The sequence below is a fragment of the Lagenorhynchus albirostris genome, chromosome 6 (genome assembly GCF_949774975.1).
Source record: "Lagenorhynchus albirostris chromosome 6, mLagAlb1.1, whole genome shotgun sequence".
Taxonomy (NCBI): domain Eukaryota; kingdom Metazoa; phylum Chordata; class Mammalia; order Artiodactyla; family Delphinidae; genus Lagenorhynchus; species Lagenorhynchus albirostris.
In genome coordinates, this window is record NC_083100.1 from 94,300,097 (window position 1) to 94,317,226 (window position 17,130).

The following is a 17,130-nucleotide window of genomic DNA, read 5'->3' on the forward strand; positions in this document are numbered from 1 at the left end:
ATAGGGATTGCATTGAATCTGTAGATTGCTTTGGGTAGCAGAGTCATTTTCACAATGTTGATTCTTCCAATCCAAGAACATGGTATATCTCTCCATCTATTTGTATCATCTTTAATTTCTTTCATCAGTGTCTTATAATTTTCTGCATACAGGTCTTTTGTCTCCTTAGGTAGGTTTATTCCTAGGTAGTTTACTCTTTTTTTTGCAATGGTAAATGGGAGTGTTCTTGATTTCACTTTCAGATTTTTCATTATTAGTGTATAGGAATGCCAGAGATTTCTGTGCATTAATTTTGTATCCTGTTACTTTACCAAATTCATTGATTAGCTCTAGTAGTTTTCTGGTAGCATCTTTAGGATTCTCTATGTGTAGTATCATGTCATCTGCAAACAGTGACAGCTTTACTTCTTCTTTTCCGATTTGGATTCCTTTTATTTCCTTTTCTTCTCTGATTGCCATGGCTAAAAGTTCCAAAACTATGTTGAATAAGAGTGGTGAGAGTGGGCAACCTTGTCTTGTTCCTGATCTTAGTGGAAATGCTTTCAGTTTTTCACCATTGAGGATGATGTTGGCTGTGGGTTTGTCATATATGGCCTTTATTATGTTGAGGAAAGTTCCTGCAGGGTTATCATAAATGGGTGTTGAATTTTCTCAAAAGCTTTCTCTGCATCGATTGAAATGATCATATGGTTTTTCTCCTTCAATTTGTTAATATGGTGTATCACATTGATTTATTTGCATATGTTGAAGAATCCTTGCATTCCTGGAATAAACCCCACGTGGACATGGTGTATGATCCGTTTAATGTACTGTTGGATTCTGTTTGCTAGTATTTTGTTGAGGATTTTTGCATCCATGTTCATCAGTGATATTGGCCTGTAGTTTTCTTTCTTTGTGACATCCTTGTCTGGTTTTGGTATCAGGGTGATGGTGGCTTCATAGAATGAGTTTGGGAGTGTTCCTCCCTCTGCTATATTTTGGAAGAGTTTGAGAAGGATAGGTGTTAGCTCTTCTCTAAATGTTTGATAGAATTCGCCTGTGAAGCCTTCTGGTCCTGGGCTTTTTATTGTTGGAAGATTTTTAATCACAGTTTCAATTTCAGTGCTTGTGATTGGTCTGTTCATATTTTCTATTTCTTCCTGATTCAGTCTTGGCAGGTTGTGCATTTCTAAGAATTTGTCCATTTCTTCCAGGTTGTCCATTTTATTGGCATAGGGTTGCTTGTAGTAACCTCTCATGATCTTTTGTATTTCTGCAGTGTCAGTTGTTACTTCTCCTTTTTCATTTCTAATTCTATTGATTTGAGTCTTCTCCTTTTTTTTCTTGATGAGTCTGGCTAATGGTTTATCAATTTTGTTTATCTTCTCAAAGAACCAGCTTTTAGTTTTATTGATCTTTGCTATCGTTTCCTTCATTTCTTTTTCATTTATTTCTGATCTGATTTTTATTTCTTTCCTTCTGCTAACTTTGGGTTTTTTGTTCATCTTTCTCTAATTGCTTTAGGTGCAAGTTAGGTTGTTTATTCGAGATGTTTCCTGTTTCTTAAGGTAGGGTTGTATTGCTATAAACTTCCCTCTTAGAACTGTTTTTGGTGCATCCCATAGATTTTGGGTCGTCATGTCTCCATTGTCATTTGTTTCTAGGTATTTTTTGATTTCCTCTTTGATTTCTTTAGTGATCACTTCATTATTAAGTAGTGTATTGTTTAGCCTCCATGTGTTTGTATTTTTTATAGATCTTTTCTTGTAATTGATATCTAGTCTCATAGCATTGTGGTCAGAACAGATACTTGATACAATTTCAATTTTCTTAAATTTACCAAGGCTTGATTTGTGACTCAAGATATGATCTATCCTGGAGAATGTTCCATGAGCACTTGAGAAAAATGTGTATTCTGTTGTTTTTGGATGGAATGTCCTATAAATATCAATTAAGTCCATCTTGTTTAATGTATCATTTAAAGCTTGTGCTTCCTTATTTATTTTCATTTTGGATGATCTGTCCATTGGTGAAAGTGAGGTGTTAAAGTCCCCTACTATGAATGTGTTACTGTCGATTTCCCCTTTTATGGCTGTTAGTATTTGCCTTATGTTTTGAGGTGCTCCTATGTTGGGTGCATAAATATTTACAATTGTTATATCTTCTTCTTGGATCGATCCCTTGATCATTATGTAGTGTCCTTCTTTGTCTCCTCTAATAGTCTTTATCTTAAAGTCTATTTTGTCTGATATGAGAATTGCTACTCCAGCTTTCTTTTGGTTTCCATTTGCATGAAATATCTTTTACCATCCCCTCACTTTCAGTCTGCATGTGTCTCTAGGTCTGAAGTGGGTCTCTTGTAGACAGCAAATATATGGGTCTTGTTTTTGTATCCATACAGCCAATATGTGTCTTTTGGTGGGAGCATTTAGTCCATTTACATTTAAGGTAATTATCGATATGTATGTTCCTATTCCCATTTTCTTAATTGTTTTGGGTTCGTTATTGTAGGTCTTTTCCTTCTCTTGTGTTTCTTGCCTAGAGAAGTTCCGTTAGCAGTTGTTGTAAAGCTGGTTTGGTGGTGCTGAACTCTCTCAGCTTTTGCTTGTCTGTAAAGGTTTTAATTTCTCCAGCCAATCTGAATGAGATCCTTGCTGGGTAGAGTAATCTTGGTTTCAGGTTTTTCTCCTTCATCACTTTAAATATGTCCTGCCAGTCCCTTCTGGCTTGCAGAGTTTCTGCTGAAAGATCAGCTGTTAACCTTTTGGGGATTCCCTTGTGTGTTTTTTGTTGTTTTTCCCTTGCTGCTTTTAATATGTTTTCTTTGTATTTAATTTTTGGTAGTTTGATTAATATGTGTCATGGTGTATTTCTCCTTGGATTTATCCTGTATGGGACTCTCTGTGCTTCCTGGACTTGATTAACTATTTCCTTTCCCATATTAGGGAAGTTTTCAACTATAATCTCTTCAAATATTTTCTCAGTCGCTTTCTTTTTCTCTTCTTTCTCTGGAACCCCTATAATTCGAATGTTGGTGCGTTTAATGTTGTTCCAGAGGTCTCTGAGACTGTCCTCAGTTCTTTTTATTCTTTATTCTCCTCTGCAGTAGTTATTTCCACTATTTTATATTCCAGGTCACTTATGCGTTCTTCTTCCTCAGTTATTCTGCTGCTCCTGAGTTTGCTGGGGGAGATTTCCCTTTCTCTTCTTTCTTCTCACAGCTCCCGGGGCTCAGCTTTGGATTTGGCCCTGCCTCTGCGTGTAGGTTGCCGTAGGGCGTCTCTTCTTCGCTCAGACAGGACAGGGTTAAAGGAGCCGCTGATTCGGGGCTCTGGCTCACTCAGGCTGGGCGGAGGGCGGGGCACGGAGTGCGGGGCGAGCCTGCGGCAGCAGAGGCCGGCATGACGTTGCACCAGCCTGAGGCGCGCCGTGCGTTCTCCCGGGGAAGTTGTCCCTGGATCCCGGGACCCTGGCAGTGGCGGGCTGCACAGGCTCCCCGGAAGAGGGGTGTGGAGAGTGACCTGTGCTCGCACACAGGCCCCTTGGTGGCGGTAGCAGCGGCCTTAGCGTCTCATGCCCGTTTCTGGGGTCCAACCTTTTAGCCACGGCTCGCGCCCGTCTCTGGAGCTCCTTTAAGCAGCGCTCTTAATCCCCTCTCCTCGCACACCAGGAAAGAAAGAGGGAAGAAAAAGTCTCTTGCCTCTTCAGCAGGTCCAGACTTTTCCCCGGACACCCTCCCGGCTAGCCGTGGCACACTAACCCCCTGCAGGCTGTGTTCACGCCACCAACCCCAGCCCTCTCCCTGCGCTCCGACCGAAGCCCGAGCCTCAGCTCCCAGCCCCGCCCGACCCGGCGGGTGAGCAGACAAGCCTCTCGGGCTGGTGAGTGCTGGTCGGTACCGGTCCTCTGTGCGGGAATGTCTCCGCTTTGCCCTCCGCACCCCTGTTGCTGCGCTCTCCTCCGCGGCTCCGAAGCTTTCCACTCCGCCACCTGCAGTCTCAGCCCGCGAAGGGGCTTCTAGTGTGTGGAAACCTTTCCTCCTTCACAGCTCCCTCCCACTGGTGCAGGTCCCGTCCCTATCCTTTTGTCTCTGTTTATTCTTTTTTCTTTTGCTCTACTCAGGTACGTGGGGCGTTTCTTGCCTTTTGGGAGGTCTGAGGTCTTCTTTCAGTGTTCAGTAGGTGTTCTGTAGGAGTTGTTCCACGTGTAGATGTATTTCTGGTGTATCTGTGGGGAGGAAGGTGATCTCCGCGTCTTACTCTTCCGCCATCTTCTCTCAGCTTTTTTTAAAAAAAATTATTTTTGGCTCTGTTGGGTCTTAGTTGCAGTACATGGGATCTTCCTTGAGGCACGTGGGATCTTTCATTGTGGTGCACGGACTCTTCATTGTGGTGTGCAGACTTCTCTCTAGTTGTGGCTTGCGGGTTTTCTCTTCTCTAGTTGTGGCACACAGGCTCCAGAGGGCGTGGGCTCTGTAGTTTGCGGCATGCGGGCACTAGTTGAGGCTGCGTGGGCCCAGTATTTGTGGTGTGCGGGCTTAGTTGCCCTGTAGCATGTGGGATCTTTGTTCCCTGTCCAGGAATCAAACCTGAGTCCCTTGCATTGCAAGGCAGATTCTTTACCACTGGACCACCAGTGAAGTCCCTGTATTCAGCTTTGAAGAACCAGGCGTGACATACAAACACTCCTTTTATTACTGCTTAATTGTATTTTCTAACTTCGTTTACAATGTGGTATTACTTGAGGAACTTTAAAAGTTCTAAAATAAAAAAAGAAGTGAGTTAGAATAACCTCTGAACTTTTTGAGCTCATAATCTCCCTTTTCTGGCTCATTTGTCATCTACATAGCAATAGCCTAAGAGACAATAATAGAAGGGAATCATGATTGTTTATTTTTGTTTTTATTTGTGTTACTCTAGGAGGTGGATCCAAAAATATATTGCTGCAATTTATGTCAAAGTGTGTTCTGCCTGTGTTTTGCTCCAAGAGTTTTATAGTATCCAGCCTTACATTTAGGTCTTTAACCCATTTTGAGGCCTTAAATGACACATTAGAACAGATGGACTTAATTGATATTTATAGAATATTCCATATGAAAGTAGCAGAATACACATTCTTCTCAAGTGCACATGGAACATTCTCCAGGATGGATCACATGCTGGACCACAAAAATAGCCTCAGGAAATTTAAGAAAATTAAAATCATATCAAGCATCTCTTCTGATCACAATGCTGTGAGATTAGAAATCAACTACAAGAAAGAAAAAAAACCCTGCAGGTCCTTTAGCATCTATTTATGTGTACTTTTGCACCTTATCTACATTTCTGAGATGCTTAGACTTGCATAGTAACAGTAAAGTTGGAAACCATCTCTTCTTTGGCTAACCTTTGGCTATTGCCAGTGACTGAGTGACAGATCCTGTTATTAATGGATGTTGTCCTCTGGTGGAAAATCATGGGTCCACACACAACTGGGGCAGCTACCTGGGCACAGTGCAGTTTTCAAACCACTCTATCGGTAATGCAAGAGAGATGACCCTCCCCCCATCCTGCCCCCGTTTTAAGCTGTTTTGTCAAACCTGGTGATGGTAGAAAGAATAATGGTCTCCCTAAAGATGTCCATGTCCTGTGAATAAGTTACTACATGGCAAACGGGACTTTGCCGATATCATTAAATTAAGGGTATTGCGATAGTGAGTTACCCTGGCTTATCAAGGCAGGCCCAGTGTAATCTCAAAGGTCTTTGTTAAAAGGGAGGCAGGAGGGTCAGAGTTGGAGGAGAGGGCAATGTGAAGATGGAAGCAGGGAGAGAGAGAGTTCAAGATGCTATGCCACTGGCTTTGAAGATGGAGGAAGGGGCCATGAATGCTGGTGGCTTGTAAAAGCTGGAAAAGGCAAGGAAACAGGTTCTCCCCTAGAATGTCCAGAAGGATCTCAGGCCTGGTGATACCTTGATTTTAGCCCAGTGAGAACCATCTTTGATTCCCGACCTCCAGAACTGTAAGAAGAGAAATTTGTGTTGTTTTAAGCTGCCAGATTGATGGTAATCTGTTATAGCTGGGATAGGAAACTGATGTGCTGGTCTTGAGAAAAGGAAGATCACCTATGGGCAGGCACTAATCACCCAGGAATAGTGTGAACTGGAATCTTCAGAGTCATTACACTATGAATATACATGTGAAAGAAGGGCAATATTACTCTCTGTGAACCAACAGCGGAGTCAACCAAGGTGGCATCCTTGCAAAAGCACTGCTGCTTGGCTGATAAGAACACACACTATTATCCTGGGAAGGGGGAACCTGTTTTTAAAGAAACACCTGTTTTCCCTTAGACAATAGACATGATACACGTGCACTGTAGTCAACTTGAAAAATATAGAAAAACAGAATGAAAATTATCCATAACTCAACTCAGAAAACCACTATTTTAGCATTTTTCTTTTAACAAGTTTTGCATTTCTTAATATAGAGTATAAGCAAGTTTGAATGCTTTTTTATTTAATATTATAAGCATTCCCCACATCACTATAAATCCTCTGAAAATGTTGCCTTTAATGATGATGCCATACTCAACTAGTTTTCATATTCTAAATTGACTTAACTATTACTCTGTTATTGAGCACTTAAGCTGTTGGGGGTTTCCAGTACAATGAATAACAGTGCAGTGAATATTTCTATGTAATAATCTTTGTCTGAATTTTGGATTACTTCCTTAAGATGAATATCCAAAGGTGGAATAACTGGTTTAGAGGCTGTGGATAATTTCAAGGTCTATGAAATTTATTGAAAAATTATTTTTCCATTAGGTGTGTACTGTTTTCCTCTTACTAGTAGTTTATATAGGCTAAGAAGTGTGCATACAGTAATCTTAGATCAGCAGCTTTCAAATATATTTTATTGGCTCACCCTGAGAAACACTGTGTATCATAACCCAACACACACACACACACACACACACACACACACACACACAGAAACAAATCTTTCTCTTTCCCCATAAGATGCACTACTACTATGATGTTATGTTTTCTGTTATCTTCTAATTTTTCTAATGCTGGTTTTGATTCATAAGGTGATTTCAGGGCCTGTGAATGGGCCATGACCCAGTTTGAAAAACACTGCTTTAGATCTTGGTGGTGGATCCAGCTGAGTTTAATTCATATTTGCATCTAGGAGGATTATAGGAACTACGCCTCCTAAAAATATCTCAAACCTCAAGTTTCCTGCCATTTCAAGAAACATGCTTATGTGATGAAGTGATCATAGCACTAGATTAAATACAATATCTGTATCGAACAGCTGACCAAGCTTTGAAAAACCTGAATTTAGCTCTGCCTCAAAACCTAAATGTCACCCGCATTAGTTCTATATTGTAGATGTTTGTTAATTCACGAAATTCTCACAGGTACACACCTTGTGATGTCTATGCATTTAATAATGGAAGGTGAAGTGGCAACAACAGATCCTTAAAATTTTGAATCCTGTGAGATTTTGATGTAAGTTGCACCTTTGGTGCTATCAACACTTTTGTGTATCTGTGAGTTCTTCTAGCTAGGCTTTAAAAAAAGATTTCCATTTCCCAGTTAACATCTGGGCAAGGCGAATGAACAAGTAGTGGGCTTTTAAAAATAGAGAAAAGGACATAGAAAGTAACCATCTCTATTTTTAAACAGGTGTTAGATTAATTTTCTGGATTCAGGTCTAAGAGAAATTCCTTCTTGTGTGTTAAATGCTACCACAGTGATGAAATTTTTAAAAAGTCTACCAGCAAATATATCTAAAATATACTGTAGGCCATTCAGCTCTATAATTTATGAGAGATTAAAATGCCAAACATTTCATGAAACGTATTGTATTTCTGATTGCTATTTTTTCTCTTTTTTTTCAGCTGGCAAGTACATAGAGAGCCCTAGAAGAAAGACAACAATGATGAAACAGTTGAATGTTACAGATGGTGAAAAGGTGCCTCAAAAATTTTCTCATCTTTTGTTTTTTATTCAGTTTTCCTTTAAAAACTTCAAAGCACTTCACAGACATTGTCCTCATTAATTTTCACAGTCCTTTAGTGTCAGAAACAGACAAAACAATCTTATATCCACTGAATAGACAGATTTAGGGGGAAAGAAGGGCTATGGCCAAAGGAACTGCCCAGATTCAGAAGTCTGGATAAAAAGCTGACATTTGTTATTCTAAATCACCATCTCACATGTGACCCTGCCTTCAATCACAAGTCCCTCAAGAGTTTGAGATCCTGAGACCAGAGTCTGAGAGGGCATCACTCGATGCCAGGAGCTGTTCCAAATGCTTCCCAGATCAAACCCGGTTAGTATTCATATCAAGCCTATGAAGTGCGTGTGATTATTATTTCCATTTTCCTGAGGAGGAAACTGAGGCACTGAGATATAAAGGACTTGCCCAAGTGGAACCCGGGTTTGAAGACTACACATCGGGCTCCATGGTCTTAACCACTGCACTCTGTTGCCTCCCATACTGTAAAGTAAAAGAACCCTCAGCTTTTTCATTTGAAAGCCAACCTTCCCTAGGATCTTCTGCTGTCTGCTATTTTTGACATGATGATTTTTGTTAGAGAAGGAATTCATAAGCGTGTGTGTGTGTGTGTGTGTGTGTGTGTGTGTGTGAGATATACACGGGTAAAGCAGAATAGAAGTTTACACACTACAACTCAGATGCAAAAAAACCCCAAGTAACCTTATATTCATGAACTGAGCCCATCCTGCTTGAGACCCATGCCCTTCTTGCTCGTGCTGAGGAAGACACTTACAATTTTTTTTTAAATTTAACTCAGTCTCTTCCAGTTTAAAATTGTCAGCTGGGGGTAAATAGTGGATTCAAATTCACTTCCTGTCTCAGGACTGTATCTCCCTTCTCCTTGGGCACTTGGGTGCAGGGGATGAGGGTGCTTTGGGTTTCCCCTGCCTTCCACGAGATGGCCCTCATCCTACAGGGTCACTGGACCAACTATACCCGTGATGCTGAGAAGTAATGGGTCCTGGCTGGAATTCTGGGAATCACTGATAAAGCGGAAGTTTCCTGATACAGCTTTTAGTCACAAGACCCTATGTTCTGTGACCGCTTCCTCCTGATTCCCAGTCTTCCTCTGGCCTACCAGTTTTCTTAGCATTCTCTCATCTACTACTGGTACTTTTGCGTCCTCCTCGAGCCTCCTCATGTGACATGTAGACTGGGGTCCACTGGGACCACTAACTGCTCTTGAATGAAGCTGCTTTATCACTCCTTAAAGGCATCAATGCAGGGCCATTGCCCAATGTAGGACTTCTTTGAATGCCCTGTGGTCTCCTCCAACATAAAACCCCAGTGTTCTCAGGTTTCTCAAAATGTAACAATGGGTTCCTTACACCCCTTCTGGAAGTTTCCACCCCACAAGACAAGCAAGACATTTGTATCTGACCTTTCGCCCCCTCTCCCTTTCCTCTTCCAAATGTTTTGCCCTTATCCAAGTTCTTCCCTTCTCTATAGTCCAAACTTTACTTCTTGTTATTTAAAGGGAAAATTTCAGAATTTAGAAAATACCTTTGTCACTCAGTAAAACCCAGCTTTCGATATTATTATCTTCACCATGGCCTTCAAATCAATTTGACAATTGAAGCTGAGCTGTGATTTCTTTGATCCCAGTAGTGTTGCCTTCTCTCTGAAACAAAGAACCATTGAAGAATTGTTGAAGCAACGGATGGAGAGTTGCCCGGCAACATGATTCCCCAGGAATGACAAGTAACATTCCTTGATTCAGGTACCAGTATTAGAGAATAATGAGACTTCAACTTAAAAATGTCCATTATAGACCACTTATAGGAGTAGACTGATGTTATGGATAAATACACCTGAAAGGACTGTTTTAAAAATTACACCATAAACAACTGTCACAACCCTATCTCTTTCTTTTGTTTTTTTTTTTGGCTGCATCGGGCCTTTGTTGCGGCACGTGGGAGCTTCCTTGAGACATGCGGGATCTTTTGTTGTGGTGCGCGGGCTCTTCGTTATGGCGCGCGGTCTGCTCGCGTTTCTCTCTAGTTGTGGTGTGCGGGTTTTCTCTCTCTAGTTGTGGCGCTCGGGCTCCAGGGCACGTGGGCTCTGTAGTTTGCAGCACGCGGGCTCTCTTGTTGAGCCATGTGAGCTCAGTAGTTGTGGCGCTCGGGCTTAGTTGCCCCGGCGGCATGTGGGATCTTAGTTCCCCGACCAGGGATGGAACCTGCGTTCCCTGTATTGGAAGGCGGAATCTTTACCACTGGACCCCCAGGGAAGTCCCCCTGTCTCTGTCTTTCTTCTCTACTGCAGTCTGTCCTCAACATCCTCTAACAAAAATATATTTTGTTCCTTCTCTGTTTTAAATCCCTTGACTTTCTATCACCTTCAGGATTAAGTTCAGTTTCTTCTGTGATCCGGGCTCAGCCCAAAGTCCAGCTTGCTCTGCTGCCATCCTTTCCCCAGTGCATCCTGTGTCTCGGTTGCCGAAAGCTGAATTCCCTGGAGCCCCTCCTTGGCCTCCTGCAGTCACAACTGCACATACTGCACATGCTGCAGGCCGACCTGAAGGCCCTTCACTCTGCTTCTCCACCCTGGCCACTTGGCTTGTCCTCTAAGACCTAGCTCAAGTGGCGTCACCTCCAGGGAGCTTGTTTATAGCTTTGACATAAATTTTCTGATTTTGATATATCTCCTCTGAGCTAACTGAGGCCTCACTATTCTAGTATTTATCAAGTTTTTCTTTGTTTTTTGTTTTTATTGGCTGCGACATGCACGTGGGATCTTAATTCCCTGACCAGGTATCGAACCTACGCCCTCGGCAGTGAAAGCGCAGAGTCCTAACCACTAGACCACCGGGGAATTCCCTATCAAGTTGTGTTTTAATGGTCTGTTTATCTATTTCTTTCTACCACCACCCTCTCACAGACAGACAGACAGACAGACAGACAGACACACACACACACACACACACACACACACACACACGAGATCATGAGTTCCGAAAGGCCATAACTTATGTTTTTATCTCTGTATGCTCAGAATCTAGCATGAGTGTCTGAAACACATTAGATGCTCAGAAATTCTTCATTACTGGGGAGAAGAAAGGAAGGGAGGAAGGGGGAATTGAGGGTACCTCAAGGCTCAGGAGAAGTAAGCATTAAGCTCGACATTGTTCTACTTATTGGTACAAACAAATTGGCTAGAATGAAAAACACTCAAGGCATCAGCTTTTGTTCCCCACTTGATTTACAACTCCTAACATGTTTTGTTTTGCCTTTGCTATTAACAAGACTATTCATAGCAGGACTGGGTCACAGTGACCAGCACAGTGCTTGACACTTAACAAGAGCTCAATACCTATTGGTCAGTTGACTTGTCCAATGTTCTGTTTTGCCTTCCACGGGACAGGCAACTAGGGATCTCCTGTCAATCTGTGGTTATGAGCCCCCCAAAGGCCTGTGTGAATGTTCTCATTCCGTGCGGTACCCATGCTTCTGAACAGTCACCCCATCGAAATGGCCTTGTAAGGTAAGATAGAAATCCAGGAACCCCCAAATGTCCCAGTTTTCTCCGTAATTGTCATTTGAAACTACCAGCTAGAGGGTCCCCATGACAAGCCTTTGACACAACAAGCTTTACCACCCACTCCTCTCCTCCCCTTCCCAGGAAGATAACAGCTAAAATCACCAGAAGTAGTAGATAAAACTTCTTCACAAGCTCAGTAGAGGAAAAGGGACTGTGTCCCTATTAAACCTCACAGAAGCCATAACTTGGATCAAGACCTCTGCTCTTGGATTGTTCCAACTGTTTTTTTTTTCCAGGATGGCTTATACCTGCAACCATTACACACTTAAAATGCTGTAGTGTATATAATCGTGCTTAGTTTCACTGGATGTAACTAATATTTTGGACCTTTCCAGTATGTAGGTAGGAAATGAAGTTACATTTGCTTTTAATGCCCAAACTAAGATTGTTTGAGCCTTAGCCAGCTGTACTGTGAGATATCAGCAGCTCTTACTTTCTACTTATTTCTGGAAGTTTCTAAAGGTGTGCCTCACGAGTGCTTAGAAATCTGTTTGTCCACTAGATGATCATGCAGCATCACCCTGTTCTTTCTCTTCCATTCACCACGTTCTGTCCCTCATGTTCTGGCTCCCCCAGACAAAATCCACTGCTCTCAAAACTTCCTAAAGGGGGACTTCCCTGGTGGTCCAGTGGGTAAGACTCCGTGCTCCCAATGCAAGGGGACCGGCTTCAATCCCTGGTCAGGGAACTAGATCCTGCATGCATGCCATAACTAAGAAGTCCATATGCCTCAATGAAGATCCTGCATGCCGCAACTAAGACCCGGCACAGCCAAAATAAATTAACTAATAAATAAATATAAAAAGAAAACTTTCTAAAGGAACCGCACTGTGTATTGCCATTGAGGATGGTTTTCTGTTGAAAACTAACCTCAGGGATGGTTTGGAGAGATTTCAGTGGACCTCCACAATCTTCTCATAATAAAAACAAGTCTCAGACCAAACTCTGCCACCCCTGCTGATACTTATTACAGGAACATTTATTAGCAAGCAGCAGGGACCAAAATGGTCCTAAAACCTCTTCTGTAATTTCAATGAAGTTACAGCTCCCTGCCATTAAAGTTGCCCTGATGACTCCAACATTCCAGAGGCTGATTCAATTCAGGTTAGAGTGGGCTTTGGCAACCAGGAATCCTCAGAAACAATGGCTGGATACGGGACCATTTAGGAACAATCCTTCCTCAGGGTGCAAGATTCTTTCTTCCTGGCTATAAAGAGTGGGAAATATCTCTAAAATATTATGTCCAGCCTACATATCTTAAATATCATTTCTTTTACCAAATGACAATGCATTTCTAAGCATGAATGATGTTAGTCAACAAGTTGCTAATTTCATCATTGAAAAGCAATTTCTGGACTTCCCTGGTAGTGTAGTGGTTAAGAATCCACCTGCCAATGCAGGGGACATGGGTTCGAGCCCTGGTCCGGGAAGATCCCACATGCTGTGGAGCAACTAAGCCCGTGCGCCACAAATACTGAGGCTGCGCTCTAGAGCCCGCGAGCCACAACTACTGAAGCCCACGCACCTAGAGCCCGTGCTCCGCAACAAGAGAAGCCACCGTAATGAGAAGCCCGCACACCGCAACAAAGAGTAGCCCCCGCTTGCCGCAACTAGAGAAAGCCTGCGAGCAGCAACAAAGACCCAGTGCGGCAAAAAAAAAAAAAAAAAAAAAAGCAGTTTCTGACATTCACTCTTCCAGTTAGCAAAGCAGTGAAGGAAAGACTGATATCGGAAATACTCTGTTATGGCTCTTTTGATGTAAGGCCAACTGATCACCCCTGGAACACATATTCTTACTTTGGACAACTGACATACTTAGAGATGATGCTTGAACTAACTAGCACACATGTAATCACATCTGATCAGTGATGAAATATTTAAAGCAATTTTCAGACACAGTGGTATGCTCCTGAGGGTTTCAAGAACATCTGTTTCAAGTAACTCTCTCCTGCTGTTGCTGAAGTCCACTTCCTGGACTTCTAGAGCAGTTGTGGGCAAAACATGGACATAGATCCTCTTATCTGCTTCAGACCTCTATGCCATACTTTGTTACTGGCCTTGAAACAGTATTGCCCATAAGACTACCGCTAGCCCTTATGGTACCTTTGTGCAGTTGAGAAAAAATGCACCCCTTCCTTCAGGTAGATGCAGCCTGTGCCAGGAGCGAGTTGGATTTTTGTGCCCACTCACCCCGTTGGCCAGGTGCTCTTGTGCATGGTAGAAAAAAGGCCTTGACTCTGCAAGTATAGACTTCCGTTAAACCTCTCACAGAAAAAAAGCTCCTTTAGCTTTTCCCTCGTGTCCTTATCTTTTAAAATTGTCCAAGTGCATCCTCATTTTTAAAACATATACATACACACTTCCTAGTAAAATGTAGAAAAGTAACTACCCATCTCTGCAGGAACAAACACTCATTCAGGCACATGCTAGTCTCAGTTTATGGACAGCCAAGAAAGACTGTGCTTCTCCTCCTTCATGGTGCCCTCAATTTTCCCCAACCCATCACAAAACAAACTAGAAGATTCAGAGAAAGACGATTTAGCCTTATGACTATTTATATGATTAAATTAGAACATTGAAAATTGACTTCAAGTCTTGTATCAGTTAGGACACTTTTAGTGTCAATGAGCAAAAACCTCAGGTGGCTACAACTATAAGAAAAATGGGGCTTCCCTGGTGGCGCAGTGGTTGAGAGTCCGCCTGCCGATGCAGGGGACGCGGGTTCGTGCCCCGGTCCGGGAGGATCCCACGTGCCGTGGAGCGGCTGGGCCCGTGAGCCATGGCCGCTGGGCCTGTGCGTCCGGAGCCTGTGCTCCGCGGCAGGAGAGGCCGCAGCAGTGAGAGGCCCGCGTACCGCAAAAAAAAAAAAAAAAGAAAGAAAAATGTATTACCTCACTTAGCAAGAAGTCTTGAGGTAGAACAGCTGCCACGGCTGAGTAGTCCATTGGCTCAAACAATGTTGTCAAAACCACAGATTCTTTCCATCTTTCCACTTTGCAGTCCTCATTATATCAGCTTAGCTCCCTCCCTGTCACAAAGTGGCTGCCATGGTTCCAGGCTTCACACACAGACATGACAATGTCTGGCAGAATGAAAGGAACTTTTTGTTTAATGTTCTTTTTTTGTTTAAATAGTGGGAAAAGGGAATTCCCTGGCGGTCCAGTAGTTAGGGCTCCACACTCTCACTGCTGAGGGCCTAGGTTCGATCCCTGGTCGGGGAACTAAGATCCTACAAGTGCACAGTGTGGCCAAAAAAAAAAAAAAAAGCTAAAACTTAATTAGTGGGAAAACTTTTCCCAGAATCCCCTCTTCCCCCAGCACATTTCCCTTTCATCTCTTTGCCAGATCTGTGTTACAAGCTCACACCCAAACCAATGACCAGCATGGCAATGGGAGCACTGAGATTGGCCTCGGACACAACTAGTATTCACCCCTGGAGCTGAGATCAGGAGGAAAGAAGGGCTTTTGTGGAGGTGCACAAGTGTGAGAGACACATGTTCTAGGATGTGAATAAAGTTCTGGGCAGCTGGTAGGAGGCAGACATAGGAGGGACGCAGGGCATAGCACGCCATGTTGAGGAGTCGGCCTTTATCCTACCTGTCACATTGTATTTAATACTCATTTGTAGAAATTATCTTGAAACTAGAAGTTTTGACTTTAAGTTGAAGTTGCTCTTATATTCCCTACTGCTCTCCACTGTGTATCTTCTAGCGACGCCTAAGTGGAAAAGGATGAGATGCCTTATCTCCTGCCTTCCCATTTCCCCTTGGAGGACTCTGAAATGACGGTGAGATTACCTGATGAAGCCATTCATAATAGTGGGGCTCAGGCATTCCTCTCGGGACCCACACACATGATTCTTCTGGAGGCCTCAGCAGTTCTCACCCTTCAAGACCCCTCAGACCCCGGGACAGGAACAACTTTTCAATACCCAGGCTGGCCACACTCCACCTTCCTCACCGACTGGTGCTGTTGAGGCAACTTGGGAGAGCGTCTACACTTCCCCCCGAAGAGAGTTACTCACATTTTCCCAAATTAACTTCTTCCCCTAGGTCATTTTCATTTTGAACCCTCTTTAGGCCCTGAACTGTGACTTTGAGTCTCAGCACTTCACCTCACATCTATTTTAGTATCAACTGCAAATGTCAAGGTAATGACGTGTGATTCCCTCTCTAGAGCACTATTGAAGATACTAAGGGAGAAGTGTGTTGCCAGATGACCTTCTGAGGTCCCCAGAAGGAGGATGCAGAGAGGGAATCCACGTCAACAAGACTGGTCTCCATGAACAGGAGCAGGAAATAACATTTTCTGTGACCTACTATGGACCAGGGGATCTGCAGACATTTTATTTAGCCTTGCCCCACAGCCTTGAGAGGTGGGTATTATCATCCCAATTTTGCAGGTGTGAAAACCAAGTCTGGGATTAAGTAACTTGATCAAGGTGGGATTTGAGCCCAGGTATGCTGCCTCTAAAATCTGTGGTTTGGGGACTTCCCTGGCGGCACAGTTGTTAAGAATCCACCTGCCAATGCAGGGGACATGGGTTCGAGCCCTGGTCCGGGAAGATCCCACATGTTGTGGAGCAACTAAGCCTGTGTGCCACAACTACTAAGCCTGCGCTCTAGAGCTCACGAGCCGCAACTACTGAAGCCTGCGCGCCTAGAGCCTTTGGTCCGCAACAAGAGAAGCCACCACAATGAGAAGCCCGCGCACCACAATGAAAAGTAGCCCCTGCTCGCTGCAACTAGAGAAAGCCCAGCCCTCCTGCAGCAACAAAGACCCAACGCAGCCAAAAATTAAATAAATAAATAAATAAATGGATATATATATATATATATATATATATATATATATATATATAAAGTAGGATTACTTGGTCAAAAAGCAAGAATAGGACTTCCCTGGTGGTCCAGTGGTTAAGACTCCACCCTACCAATGTAGGGGGCACGGGTTCGATCCCTGGTCGGGGAACTAAGATCTCATATGCCACACAGCGTGGAAAAAAAAAAAGAATATTAAAAACAAAAATCTGTGCTTTTATCAGCACATGATGTCAGGCTCTGGCAGGGGTGAGTGAGGCTGTGTCTTACGGGCATTGTTGTAAGAGATGACTGACCTCCATGGTGATAAAAATCCTGACTCTGGGGTCCCCGTGGTCGTGTCACAGTTTCCTCTTGTGCTGGCGGGAGCAACTGGAAGGATGGGGCATGGAGCGGGGAAGGTGTGTGTATGGGAGCAGGTGAGGGGCCAGATTTTGCCCCTCACCCTGTACTCCCTTCGCAAATCAGTATTTAGAGCAGCTGCTCTCTCTTCGGCCTCACAGTTTGCAAGAAATTCAGGCAAAATGCAGGCAGGTCACTGGTTCTGAGCCTTAGTACTAGGTCAGGAATAGAAAGATGACAGTTCCTCTCCGAATGAGATGTTCTGGGAGCTGAAAAGACAAAATGAATTCCCAGGGGTTTCCTCTCTCCGCTGTGAAACCGCTGCTGAATACCCTTTCCTGAACCTCACAGCTTGTGTAAGGAAGTAAATTTCCTGCTGCCACAGAACGAGCCTCTCACTTA

The 17,130-nt window shown here is 43.3% G+C and overlaps 1 long non-coding RNA gene across 1 annotated transcript in view; it reads left to right on the top strand.

Annotated features, from left to right (window-relative positions):
* LOC132521858 (uncharacterized) overlaps window positions 1–15,920 on the top strand; it is a 119,853-nt gene extending 103,933 nt beyond the window's left edge. Inside the window, exons 3-6 of the long non-coding RNA XR_009540978.1 lie at window positions 7,866–7,939; window positions 9,632–9,746; window positions 15,278–15,353; window positions 15,743–15,920. This is a non-coding gene — a long non-coding RNA (uncharacterized LOC132521858). The remainder of the gene's footprint in view (window positions 1–7,865; window positions 7,940–9,631; window positions 9,747–15,277; window positions 15,354–15,742) is intronic.
* The last annotated feature ends 1,210 nt before the right edge of the window (window positions 15,921–17,130 follow it).